Source organism: Nothobranchius furzeri, chromosome 3 (assembly GCF_043380555.1).
Source record: "Nothobranchius furzeri strain GRZ-AD chromosome 3, NfurGRZ-RIMD1, whole genome shotgun sequence".
Classification (NCBI taxonomy): Eukaryota; Metazoa; Chordata; class Actinopteri; order Cyprinodontiformes; family Nothobranchiidae; genus Nothobranchius; species Nothobranchius furzeri.
In genome coordinates, this window is record NC_091743.1 from 80,986,798 (window position 1) to 80,998,128 (window position 11,331).

Here is an 11,331-nt window from a genome sequence, read left to right on the forward strand (position 1 = left end):
CTTCACTTTGCTGGATGATTAACTCAACTTGGATATCACCTATCAGTTCACCTCGTTTGCTGCTACCAACCTGGTTTCTTCACTGTCCACTCGTCTCTCAGCGTCCTCCTCTGGTCTTCCCACTCCAGGCTGCCCACCCTCCCTCCTGAATCACCATTACCCTTCATGCTCAGCTCCCTCCTCATTTGGACTCCAAGCTCATCAGCCTCCAGTAAGCCTCCTGCCCTCCCCAGACCGGTCACTCCTCCCTCTCTCACGAGCTCTCACCTCCAACCTGTAAGTTCCATCAGATCCAACATTCAGATTTCCGAGTGCCAGACCTAACTCTCCCTGTTCCTCCAGGATTCTCCACACCCGAACCTCGCTTCTCTGCCGAATACTGCTAGACTTCCTAGCAGCTCCTTCTGTTCTCCTTTTCTAATAAATTATTGTTTGCAATCTTCTTTGACTCTGTGGACTGATTCTGTATGTCGTGGGTTAGGCATCTACCACACAACATGACACTCTCTCTGTATGTACATATATATAATTTTATAAGTAGTCTTATTTTATATTGGGTGTCTTAATGGCTGAAAATGGATAAAAAGCAGTTACATTTTAATTTAAAGATTTGAGATTCTAGTCAAAAATAAAGTACATTTCTCCAAATGTTCTTTAATGTGATCATTATAATTCTAATGCTTATAACTTTATGTTTTTATTGTCTGCAATGCGTAGCCTATATCTTTATTAAATGCGTGTTTAGCTGTAATGTGGTAATTCTCTCTAATGTGTACACAGAGGTGGACATCAGTGCTGCAGAGAAATTCCCTAGATCATTTGCTAACAAATATAGTTAAATCTGACCTGCATTCTAAATAAATACCGTTAGGTGAAAACATCAGTAGGCATTGAGTTATTGATACAATCCCTAACAGCCAGAATGGAAGAAGAGCATGCTGGGTCATCCTGGACCTGAGCCTGTTCTGTGTATTTACCTACAGGATGCAATAAATGTCTACAAGGCTGAGTTTGGACCATTACATCTAAAAGAAAACATACAATCAGTGATTTTTTTAATTGTTTACATTAATATACAAATTTAAGTATTAACCTCACAGCAAATAAGTAGAACAATATAATAAAAAGGGTTTAGTAGTTAAACAGGCGTTGTGCACACAGGTGCTTTGTGTCCCTGTGCTGGTGGTATCTAGGTCTCAGAGTTCCTGTCCTCCTGCCGTCTTCTGTTGTCCTCAGGATATGGATTGATGTTTCCTGATGATGAGGGAGGGGCAGTATGTGGGCTTCAAACCGGTCCTGGATAACAGTGGGAGACCTCCGTTGTCTGAATACTGAGACCAGAGGGTTGGTGAGATGCAGATCTTCTCTACCTCATCTAGAAACGGAGTTGGTTCAGGGAAAACTTTTCCAAAGACCAGTTCCATGATGTCATCGCCATATTCTGCAATGATAGACAATAACTTTAATGACATATTTTGTTTACAGGCAGCTTTAGGAAAGTTGGTTCTTTAGCTTTCATGTTTACAGTGACGTTTGTGTTGTTTTGGTTCATCTTTTACTTTGTTACAAGTTCACTTTGCTGCAGTGACTTTATATTTTCCTACAAATGTAATAAAATAGTGACACTAAAATTATACAAATGATTCCTTATGAAAGGAAGCTCATTAGAGAGCAGTGCAGACAGACTTACTACATGCTGCAGCTGTTTTTATAGGCCAGCTGCTGCTGAATTTGGGGAAAGTTATTCTGTACATGACCAGATCAGATGGTTGTTTACAGAAAATAATGTAATTCAATAATTTCTAAACAGACTAAACCAGTAAAACATCAAATAAATCACTCTGCTGTCATCAGACGGAGTGATTCAGGGGGTGAGGTGTTCTTGATGATGAGGGTGGCTGAGGTGTGTCATCACTCACTTTGGTCTGGTCCAGACCGTCTCTTTACTGGTGGGTCTCCTTCCTCAGTAGGTGACATGAAGCTCCAACATCTGAACGTTCTGTGTTCCTTAGAGAAGAAAAGTAGCATTAGCAAGCTGGCTAAATTATTTTTACTAGCATCTCAAGGCCTTGGAGAACCAGATCTTCACTTACCTAAACATCAGACCAGAGTTTGTCCCAGCTGAGCTCATCGGGGCTTTAGTCTGACAGCCTGTCAGTGAGACACGGCTCCAGCCTTCTGGATGTGGACTCTAAAAAGCAAAGGGGCATTTTTACATTTGTTTTAATTATTTTACAGCTGATTTTATCTGTTTCCGACGCTCACGCTCATACAGACGGTGAGCTTCGCTGCGTCTGACTGATGCAGTTAGTTTTTATATCTGCAGTGAGACAAAAACTAACCTCACTTCACTCAGAGATTGTTCTTAAAAACTCGTATTAAATCCATTGTGTTGACGCACTTTAACGACTTTGTCACGCTGCATTTTCGCTGATATGGGACTTTATTTACTGGATGCTAAGATTACATCACACTCACATCACACCCTCTGTACTTAGCCACTAGCCTGAGAGACATGAACGAACGCGCGCGCGCGCGCACACACACACACACACACACACGGAAACACACTGCTTTTTTCCTCAGTTTTTTTAAGCGGTAGTGGCATCAGCTTCTGGGTTTAAATACTGTTACACCACCCTTCCTTAAAACGAGTAACAGTTCTGAGCTGTTTGTGGCTAAAATAACCAGACATTCTGCATTTTTCCAATAGGAGTACATAAATCTTAGCAAGAAGAAAAAAAGGCGGATTGGCTCTGTGTTTAGCCAAGGGCTATGACCATATTTGGTAGTTATCATGACGACATACATTTCTGATGTATTAGGTATTTTGAAAAACTGAACGGGTGGACAAATATGCCCAAAACTTAATTATTAAATATCTAAATAGCAACTCCAGTGAATATTTAAAAGCTGTTTGCTCTTTTAGACACTTAAAATGTCTTCATATTGATGGTAAAAGTAATAATACCAACTCTAATGTAGAATATTTTTTTACAGTTTTAATTTAAGCTTTCTATGAAAATAGAAAGGGTAATTTTTTCCAACCAACCTTCCAATCAGTGAGGAAGACAAAGAGGAGGAAGATGCAACTTCAAAAAGGGCACCATGGACCTCAAGAGATAAAGGGCAGAGCTCCTTTCACACCTGTAGAAATTCTGTTTTCTTTCTTTTTTTACAGGATCATCCAGAACATCTTTACTGTGCTTTTGGCTGCCCTGTTGTAGAGGAAAATTCTTTTTAAAACCCACTGTGTTGACTGGCCAACACAGAAACCAACACTCATCACACAGACACTCCACATTGTTAACCAAAGACACACAGAAACTTTATGCCATTTAGGACTAATGAGGGTGAGACTGTGTGTGAATTTGCTGTATCTCCGGTTCTGTCAGGACAATGGAGGGGGTGGAGAATGCAGCCAGCAAATGTGATAATTGGTCCCCGGGGGATTCCTCTGTGAGAGCCTGTGTGGTAACTCTGTTTGTTTGTTTATGGCTGTATTGGAATAACTTTAATGAAAACTACTCTAAACTTGCTTTAAACCCAGATTTTTGACAAAAGCACAGAAGTTTGTAAGCAGAAAACAGGAGACAAGGACAACCAATCACAGGGTGATCTGTAGCGGAATCCCTCCCGACTCAGCTGTCAGACAGGTAGAGTTCAACCACTCACGTTTAGACCACTGTTCTGATTTAAATCCTGACTTGTGTTCCTCAGGGGGAACATATAAAACAAAACAAAAAAAATCTGAATCTACATGTATGTAGAATTTTGTGCATCGTTCATAGTCTTCAACCAAAAAACTGTTTTTGGTCATACAATATTTGCATTTTGTATTTGTTGTAGGCTGTTTCCAAATCCACCATACATCAATTTTTATGCCAAATGTTGTTTATTTATTTATTTTTCTCAAACAAAAACAAACAAAAAAAACAATAAAGGACCATCTTCTGAAAGTGGTGTTCATCTTCAAGCAGCAGTACAGAAAGGCTAGAGTGTACAGACTAAAGATGCTGACTGCAAGGGTTTGATTGTCTAAAGAAACTGTTCTCAATCTCAACTTGAGCCTGATCAAAGTGAGCCCGGCGGGTCGGGTTGCTTTGGGCTAGCTAATTAAGTTAATTGAGTGTACTAAGTTGGGCTCGGACAGCAGAGGGTCCTTTAACGGTCTCACAATAAAGGAGGATGCCTCTCAAACAAGACATTATGGTTGCATTAGTCCTCCACTGCGTGTTTTGTACTTGTCAGTGTCAGGCTAGCTGTTTTCAGGCTTTATGCCCATCTGGTCATTAGAATAGAATAGAATAGAATAAACTTTAATTATTCCACAGTGGGGAAATTCACTTGCTACAGCAGCACATAAACTTAGACAAAAGGAAGAATAATAATAACAAGATTACAGGTAAACACACAGGCAATAAGCTAACATTGTAACCTTCAACCACTAAAAACAACCCAAAAAAAGATGACTTGTGTTTCCAGAACTATGCAACATAAGGGACACAGACATAATAATGTACATTCGGTATTGCACACGTATCAAACTCATACTGAATATTACATTGATGTTGTTGTGAACCAGGATAATGCCAGTACCAGTTAAACTGAGGAGTTCTACACTCTTACTGCAGAGGTGGACGAATGACCTACGGTAGCATTTCTGTTTTACATCTGGGATGTCTCAGTGTGCCTCTGAAAGAGCTGTCCATGGTCTCCACAGTTGAATGCAGTGGGTGGGAGGGATGTTTTAAGATGGAGACCATGTTCCCCAGCATCCTCCTTTCATACCTCTCCTCAACTGTATCCAGTGGGCATCACAGAACCGAGCTAGCCTTGTGAACTAGCTTGTTCAGTCTCTTCCTGTCTTGGTCAGAGCTGCCTGCACCCCAACAGACCACAGCAGAGTGGATAACAAAGCCAAAAACAGAGTGATACAATTATTTCAGCAGCTGAGAATTAACTCTGAAGGACCTCAGCCTCCTCAGGAGGCGGAGGTGGCTTTGGCAAACCTGTGTTGATGGACCAGTTCAGTTTACTGTTGAGGAACACCCAGGTACTTAAAGTTATCCACCACCCCAAAGTCGGCTCCCTGAATGTTTACTGGTGAGTGAGGAGGAGTGTTTCTCTGGAAGTCAGTCACCATTTATTTTGTCTTCCTGGTGTTTAAGTGAAGGTGGTTATGCTCACACCAGTCCGCAAGTCCATGATGACTGACCTGTACTCCATGTCATTCCCCCTAGACATGCAGCTGAAAATGGCCGAGTCAACAGAGAACTACTTGAGGTCACAGCTGCTGGTGTTGTAGGTGAAGTCCAAGGTATAGAAGGTGAAGAGAAAGAGTGTCGGTTATTGAAGGTTGAATTTTTGGACCTATTGAGAACTTTGTAAAATCAGAAACAGATATAGGTGTGAAAGCTGATTTTTCTTGGTATTCTGGTAAGTTTTAACTCCTAAAGATTGTAGTTCACGATGAGTCTCATAGCATTTGTTACATAATAGACCTGTTTCCACTATTGGAATGTCTGGGTATTTTTACTGGACTTTGATAGTGTCTCCTTTTCACTGGGCCGGCCCAAAAGGACAACTTGTCGGGTAATTTCAGGGACCAACTGCATACTTGTCTTGGAGAATGTACTTGGAAATAGCCTGGTATACTCGCAGGGCAGAATTTGTGGTTAACTCATGTTGATTGGTTTAAACTCAGTAGGAAAGTACATTGGCAGACATACCAAATAATTAGATTTCTAAAATAGGAAGAGAGCAGAATGGCTGAACGGATCACCTTACCTTCTTCCCCCTACTTTCTTAGACACATTCTGGTTACCCCTTTTAGCTTTGCTGCTGTAAGCTTAAACTGCTTAAGAAGTTTCTAATGCTGTAAACGTGGCAGTCAGGTCCAGACTCCACCTGTAACTCAGCGCTTGTTCAATTCTAACCTAAAGTTGGTGTCCTGTGTGAGCCCAAGACACCAGTAAGCTCTATGACTGAACTCTGATGCCTTAAAATAGGCACATGTTCAGAAAAGATCAAATCTTGCATGTAAATTTTGGTCCACTGCACTTTTTACCATCTATATCAGGGATTCCCAAAGTGTGGTGCGCGCACCCCCGGGGGTGCGCGAGCTGCCGCTAGGGGGTGCGCGAGGTGAAAAGTGTAATGGCTGCGGAACTCAGAGAAGTCTGTCATATGTCACCATTAGCGTAGAAACTCATTTGTGGGTGGGCCTGAGAAAAAAGTAAGTGGGCACAATAAATGTAATTGTAAACAAGTATATTTTTGCGCGCGCGTGTCCTCCACATGTGCCCTAGCTTCATAATAACAATGCGCCGAGCTTCAGCACTCTGGCCTGCGCACGCCGATATGTTCCGTATTTGAAAATTTTTAACGGTGTTGGCATACTGTAATTAACACCCTGTCTCATGCAGGTGTTCTGACATTGTAAACCTCACACACAGAACATTGTGGATGTAACTAAATAACAAGAAATGATTCCCATTCAGGCTATTGACAGCGCGCTGAAGATCTGAAGTTCAGAGTGCGTCTGTCAGAGATCAGACGCGTTCCAGCGGAACCACGGCTCACAGGTGCACAAGTGAGCACATCTGGGCTGGGCAGAAATAATTTTACAACATTGGTTTAAATAGCGCCAATAACGAGATGCGGTGACTGGAGCGGCTCATGGAGCTGTGCCGCGCGCGCACACACACACACACACACAGATTCAATAAGCGCGCACGCTGCGCAAACTCCGGCGCGCCGTCAGACTGAAGGCAGAAATGAGCGCTGCCTCACTGTGATAAAAACTTTTGAGAGGTTTTATAACAACATTTTTAATTCAAGGTCAAATTAAGATATTAGCTTCTATTTTGGGATGAGTTGGGTCCGCTCCACCCAGTGACTCCGAACCTGTTACTGCAGCATTTGTTATTCCAGTCCGCGTGGCAGCGGATCGCAGATTCAGCCACACCATAAAACAGCAATAAGTCGGTCTGAGGCAAAAGTGAACCTCATGCCTATATTTTTACCATCTTTCCCCCTATAGACATTTGATTAAGCACAAGTAGGTGATCAGCTCAGGTTTACGCAGAGCAGAAGGAAGGAGAGCGCTCTGGCCGCACAGGTTAAATGTTCCTACTTTAAGAAAACTGTTAAACTGCATTTTTATGTGCTACCTGGGCACTCTAAATATTTATTTAAAATTAAATCAAAGGAAATTGTAATGGTATCGAATGCTTATTAATTACTATTTAAAAAATGAAAGTGATGGGGAAAAAGGTCGATCATATTTTTTTAACCCTTTCTGTTTAGCTTGACGTCTGATACACACACACACACACACACACACACACACACACACACACACACACACACACACACACACACACACACATATATATATATATATATATATATATATATATATGGTCGGGACATAGAAGGGGGTGCGCGGCTAAATAAGTTTGGGAACCACTGATCTATATGAAATAGACACTGGTTGAGCACTAGGACCAAGCGGAAAACAACCGCTTGTGTTGAAGCCTGTTTCCCATTCCATATGTTTTGTATCTAAGATAAAAAAGATGTCTGCCAAAAAGGAAATGTAAACATTGGACAAATAAATGATCAATCATTTCCACATTTCCTTACTTTCATAGTAGGTTTAGTAAATTATTGATCATTTTTATAGATTTTGTCAATTAATCTAGATTTTGTGTTTAGTATGTTGGTGAATAAAATACACCTGGTTACTTATTTTAACTGTACCTATATTGTGTGTGTGTGTGTGTGTGTGCGTGTGTGCGTGTGTGTGTGTGTGTGTGTGTGTGTGTGTGTGTGTGTGTGTATGGATACGTTTGTGTTTGCATTGCTGAAGAGGGCTCACATCACATTAGCCTTTGAAATCCACCAGCTCTCAGACAAACACAACCTCCTCCTATTTAACCCTGGCTTGGTTTCACCTGGCTAATTTGTAGACAGGGACTGTGTGTGTGTGTGTGTGTGTGTGTGTGTGTGTGTGTGTGTGTGTGTGTGTGTGTGTGTGTGCGTGCGTGCGTGCGGGCGGGCGTGTGTGTGTGTGTGTATTAATTTGTTACAAAGCCCCTCACTTTAACCCCTGGGAACCTGTGCTCCAACACACACACACACACACACACACACACACACACACACACACACACACACACACACACACACACACACACACACACACACAGTCTTTATTTTGGTTTCACAATACATAAACAAAAATGCCCAGTGTTGAGTAGATACAAAAGCATTTATCCTGCCTGCACTCACACTTGTGCACTTAGAGGCCCCTGGAGGCCCCTCGTTGCTCATGGTTAGACGTTTGATCATGACATGCTGGAGAAAACTTGGCACAGCGGAACCGACTACCGGTAAACACAAACAAATAACAGCAGCCAGATGCCAAAACAGCATTAACTGAAGAGAAGCAGAAGAACACTCAAATAAACACTAGTTTGTTTGAACAACAGAAACACTGTGGTAACTCTGAGAACATTATAAAGACTAAGGTACGATCGTATTTACCACAGGTATATAGGTGGTGTGCACATTTTACAGTTAGAAATGAAACTGAAAATCTTGTTTCAACAATGTGATAGACATATTTGTTATCATAGGTTTCTATGCGTCTTCTGGACTCGACACACGGGAGGCGGCATCGCCTCTCCTCCATTCATTTTCAACGAGACATGCGCGACAAAGCGATAATCGCGGGTCTCCCTCCTACTAGGCGAAACGTGAAAAACATGCGTGTGAAATTTTGCGCTCGTGCACGTGTCGTGCACAGGTGACCCAGCGAAGCGATCCCAGAAAGTTGAAATGTTATCAACTTTTCATCGCTGTCGCTCGGACGAGGACCAATCAACGGAGGTTTCATTCACTGACAAATGAGCGGGCAGGATGCTCCGTACATCTCCGAGCAAACATGAAGGAGAAGTTGATTATTATTATGTTTTTTATAGTAAAATCAGAAGTAAGATTTCACATAACTCTAGCAGCACCTTGTGAAACATCATATCTACCACTTTTTTTAAACTCCGAATCGCTTAAATAACCTTAATTTCCTCCAACATGACACAGCCAAACAAAACAACGGAAGTTTCAATTTCGCCATGGAACAGAACGCGTAGATGGCTTTGCCGCAGGCCGCTGCCGTGGGTCGCCTCCCGTGTGTCAGGTAATAAAAGTGACAGTGACGAATTTGGCTGATTGCCGTCGTTTGTCGCCTCCCGTGTGTTGAGTCCCTTATGGTTATGGTATGCTCCATTTGTATTTTGGGGCTAGAATTTCCAAGCATCAACTGCAATACTCTGTAAAATAAGCAAGTCTCTGAAAACGGCTTGGCCTCAGTGTGGACAAGTTTCAGGAAGATTACCAACTCCAGCCTAAACAACTATAGTTGGTTTTTATGAGCCATCAGGCAGGTCTCACACCTCATCCAATCCCAATAATAGAGACATTAATTCAAAGGCCGATGAAAACACAAAGGTTTTAAATTTTGATTTAGAAGTTTCTAGAGTTGGGACACATTTGAGGTCATGAGGAATCTTATATCTGTGTGCTGTCACGAACTCCTCCAGCTGACTGCATTCCATTCATTCCTGCCACTAACGTGGCGACTGACGTCATCACGCCGACACTACTTAAGGAAGTGCCGGCGTTTCATTCATTGCTCAGTCATCGTTCTCACCAGACTTTGCATCGAGTCTCCAGGCTTACCAGCCCTCTAAACCCTCAAGCTACACCTACAGGAAATAACCACGCCGGTTATCTCCGTCTCTCCGCGTCTGGGCAACAGCACTCTCAGTCACGCTTCAGATCTGCCAACGAACCTGACAGGATGACTGAGCCACAAGATGACCCAGCGGAGTTTGCGCGTCTGCGTGCCGAAGTGGCTCAACAGCGCGCAACCTTGGATCAGCATACGGCAGCAATGAACCAGCTCCGTGCCATAGCTGATCGCCAAGCAACTAAGATCGAGTCACTCACCGAGCTAGTACTCCAGCTGACCACCGCTCTGCAATGTCAGACCGCAGCTGTTCCTGTCAGCCTTCCAGAGAAGTGGGACGGAACCAGGGGATCCCCGGAGGGCATGTTGGCGACCCTGGCCATGACTTTCGAGTGCCAACCGGCACGTTACCCCACATCCTGCTCTCGTGTCGCCCTGCTGACCTCACTGCTGACAGGTCGAGCCGGTGAATGGGCGGCGGCTCTTTACAATCAGAAATCTCCTGCCTGCAATGACTATGAGACTTTTGTAAAGGAGATGAAAAAGACTTTTGTGCACCCCAGCAGCGAGGTCTCGGACGAGACACGGCTGCTTCAGCTTCGCCAGGGCTCCCAGACGGCGACTCAGTACACCTCTCGCTTCCGGACGACAGCAGCTCGGTTGAGGTGGGATGACGCCGCCCTAAAGGCCGTTTACCTGGAGGGACTGTCACCGAGAATCCGGGAGGGCATGATCGGGCACGAGGTCCCAACCTCCCTGGACCTGGCAGTGGATCTGGCTCTCCAACTGGACCGCTGCATCCTGAACCGGCGGAGCACCATGTCAGCCCCCGTACACACCAGGACGTCACCCCGCCGGCCGGCTCACCAACTGACGGAGGAGCCGATGCAGCTGGGACATCTTCCCCCTGAGGAACGGGCACGGCGCTACCAGGAGGGAAGATGCGCTTACTGTGGGGATTTGGGTCACCACCGTGGCACGTGCCCAAAACGACCGGGAAAAGGTCCCTCCGGGTCGGAGTAGGAGCTGTCCCACCCGGAGTCTCCACCTTTCCGGCTCCACACCGAACCACTCTCCCGGTCTCCCTCCACCTGGACCAAGGCCCGACCAGACTGGAGGCACTTTTAGACACTGGGGCTGCGGAGCGTTTTATCGATCACAGACTGGTTACTCGGCTCAAGATACCCCTCACCGCCCTCGACCGACCCATTCCCGTGACCTCTGTGGACGGCCGGCCCATCATGCCGTACCCTCTCACCCACCGAACTCAGGGTCTCCACATGACTATTGACCAACACCGGGAGACCCTCCACTTCCTGGTCATCCAGGCTCCGGCCACGCCACTCATCCTGGGTCATTCCTGGTTCTGCCGCCATGAGCCTCACATCTCCTGGTCCACCAGTAAAGTCCTGGCCTGGGGCATGGGTTGCCATAACCACCGGGACTCCCCTGCACCTCGGACCAGAGCAGCCACTCCCACAGACGTAGACCTGACGCTCATCCCTCCTCAATACCACGACCTCGCTCAGGTCTTCGCTAAAGAACCCACTACCAGGTTACCTCCTCACCGACCC

General features: G+C 44.6%; 1 long non-coding RNA gene across 1 annotated transcript; it reads right to left on the reverse strand.

Moving 5' to 3' along the window:
- Positions 1-1,142: 1,142 nt before the first annotated feature.
- LOC139068910 (uncharacterized) lies at positions 1,143-2,186 on the reverse strand. Its single transcript, XR_011520159.1, has 3 exons — positions 2,094-2,186; positions 1,920-2,007; positions 1,143-1,441 (listed from the first exon to the last, which is right to left on the reverse strand). It is a non-coding gene; the product is annotated as an uncharacterized lncRNA (long non-coding RNA).
- Positions 2,187-11,331: the final 9,145 nt, after the last annotated feature.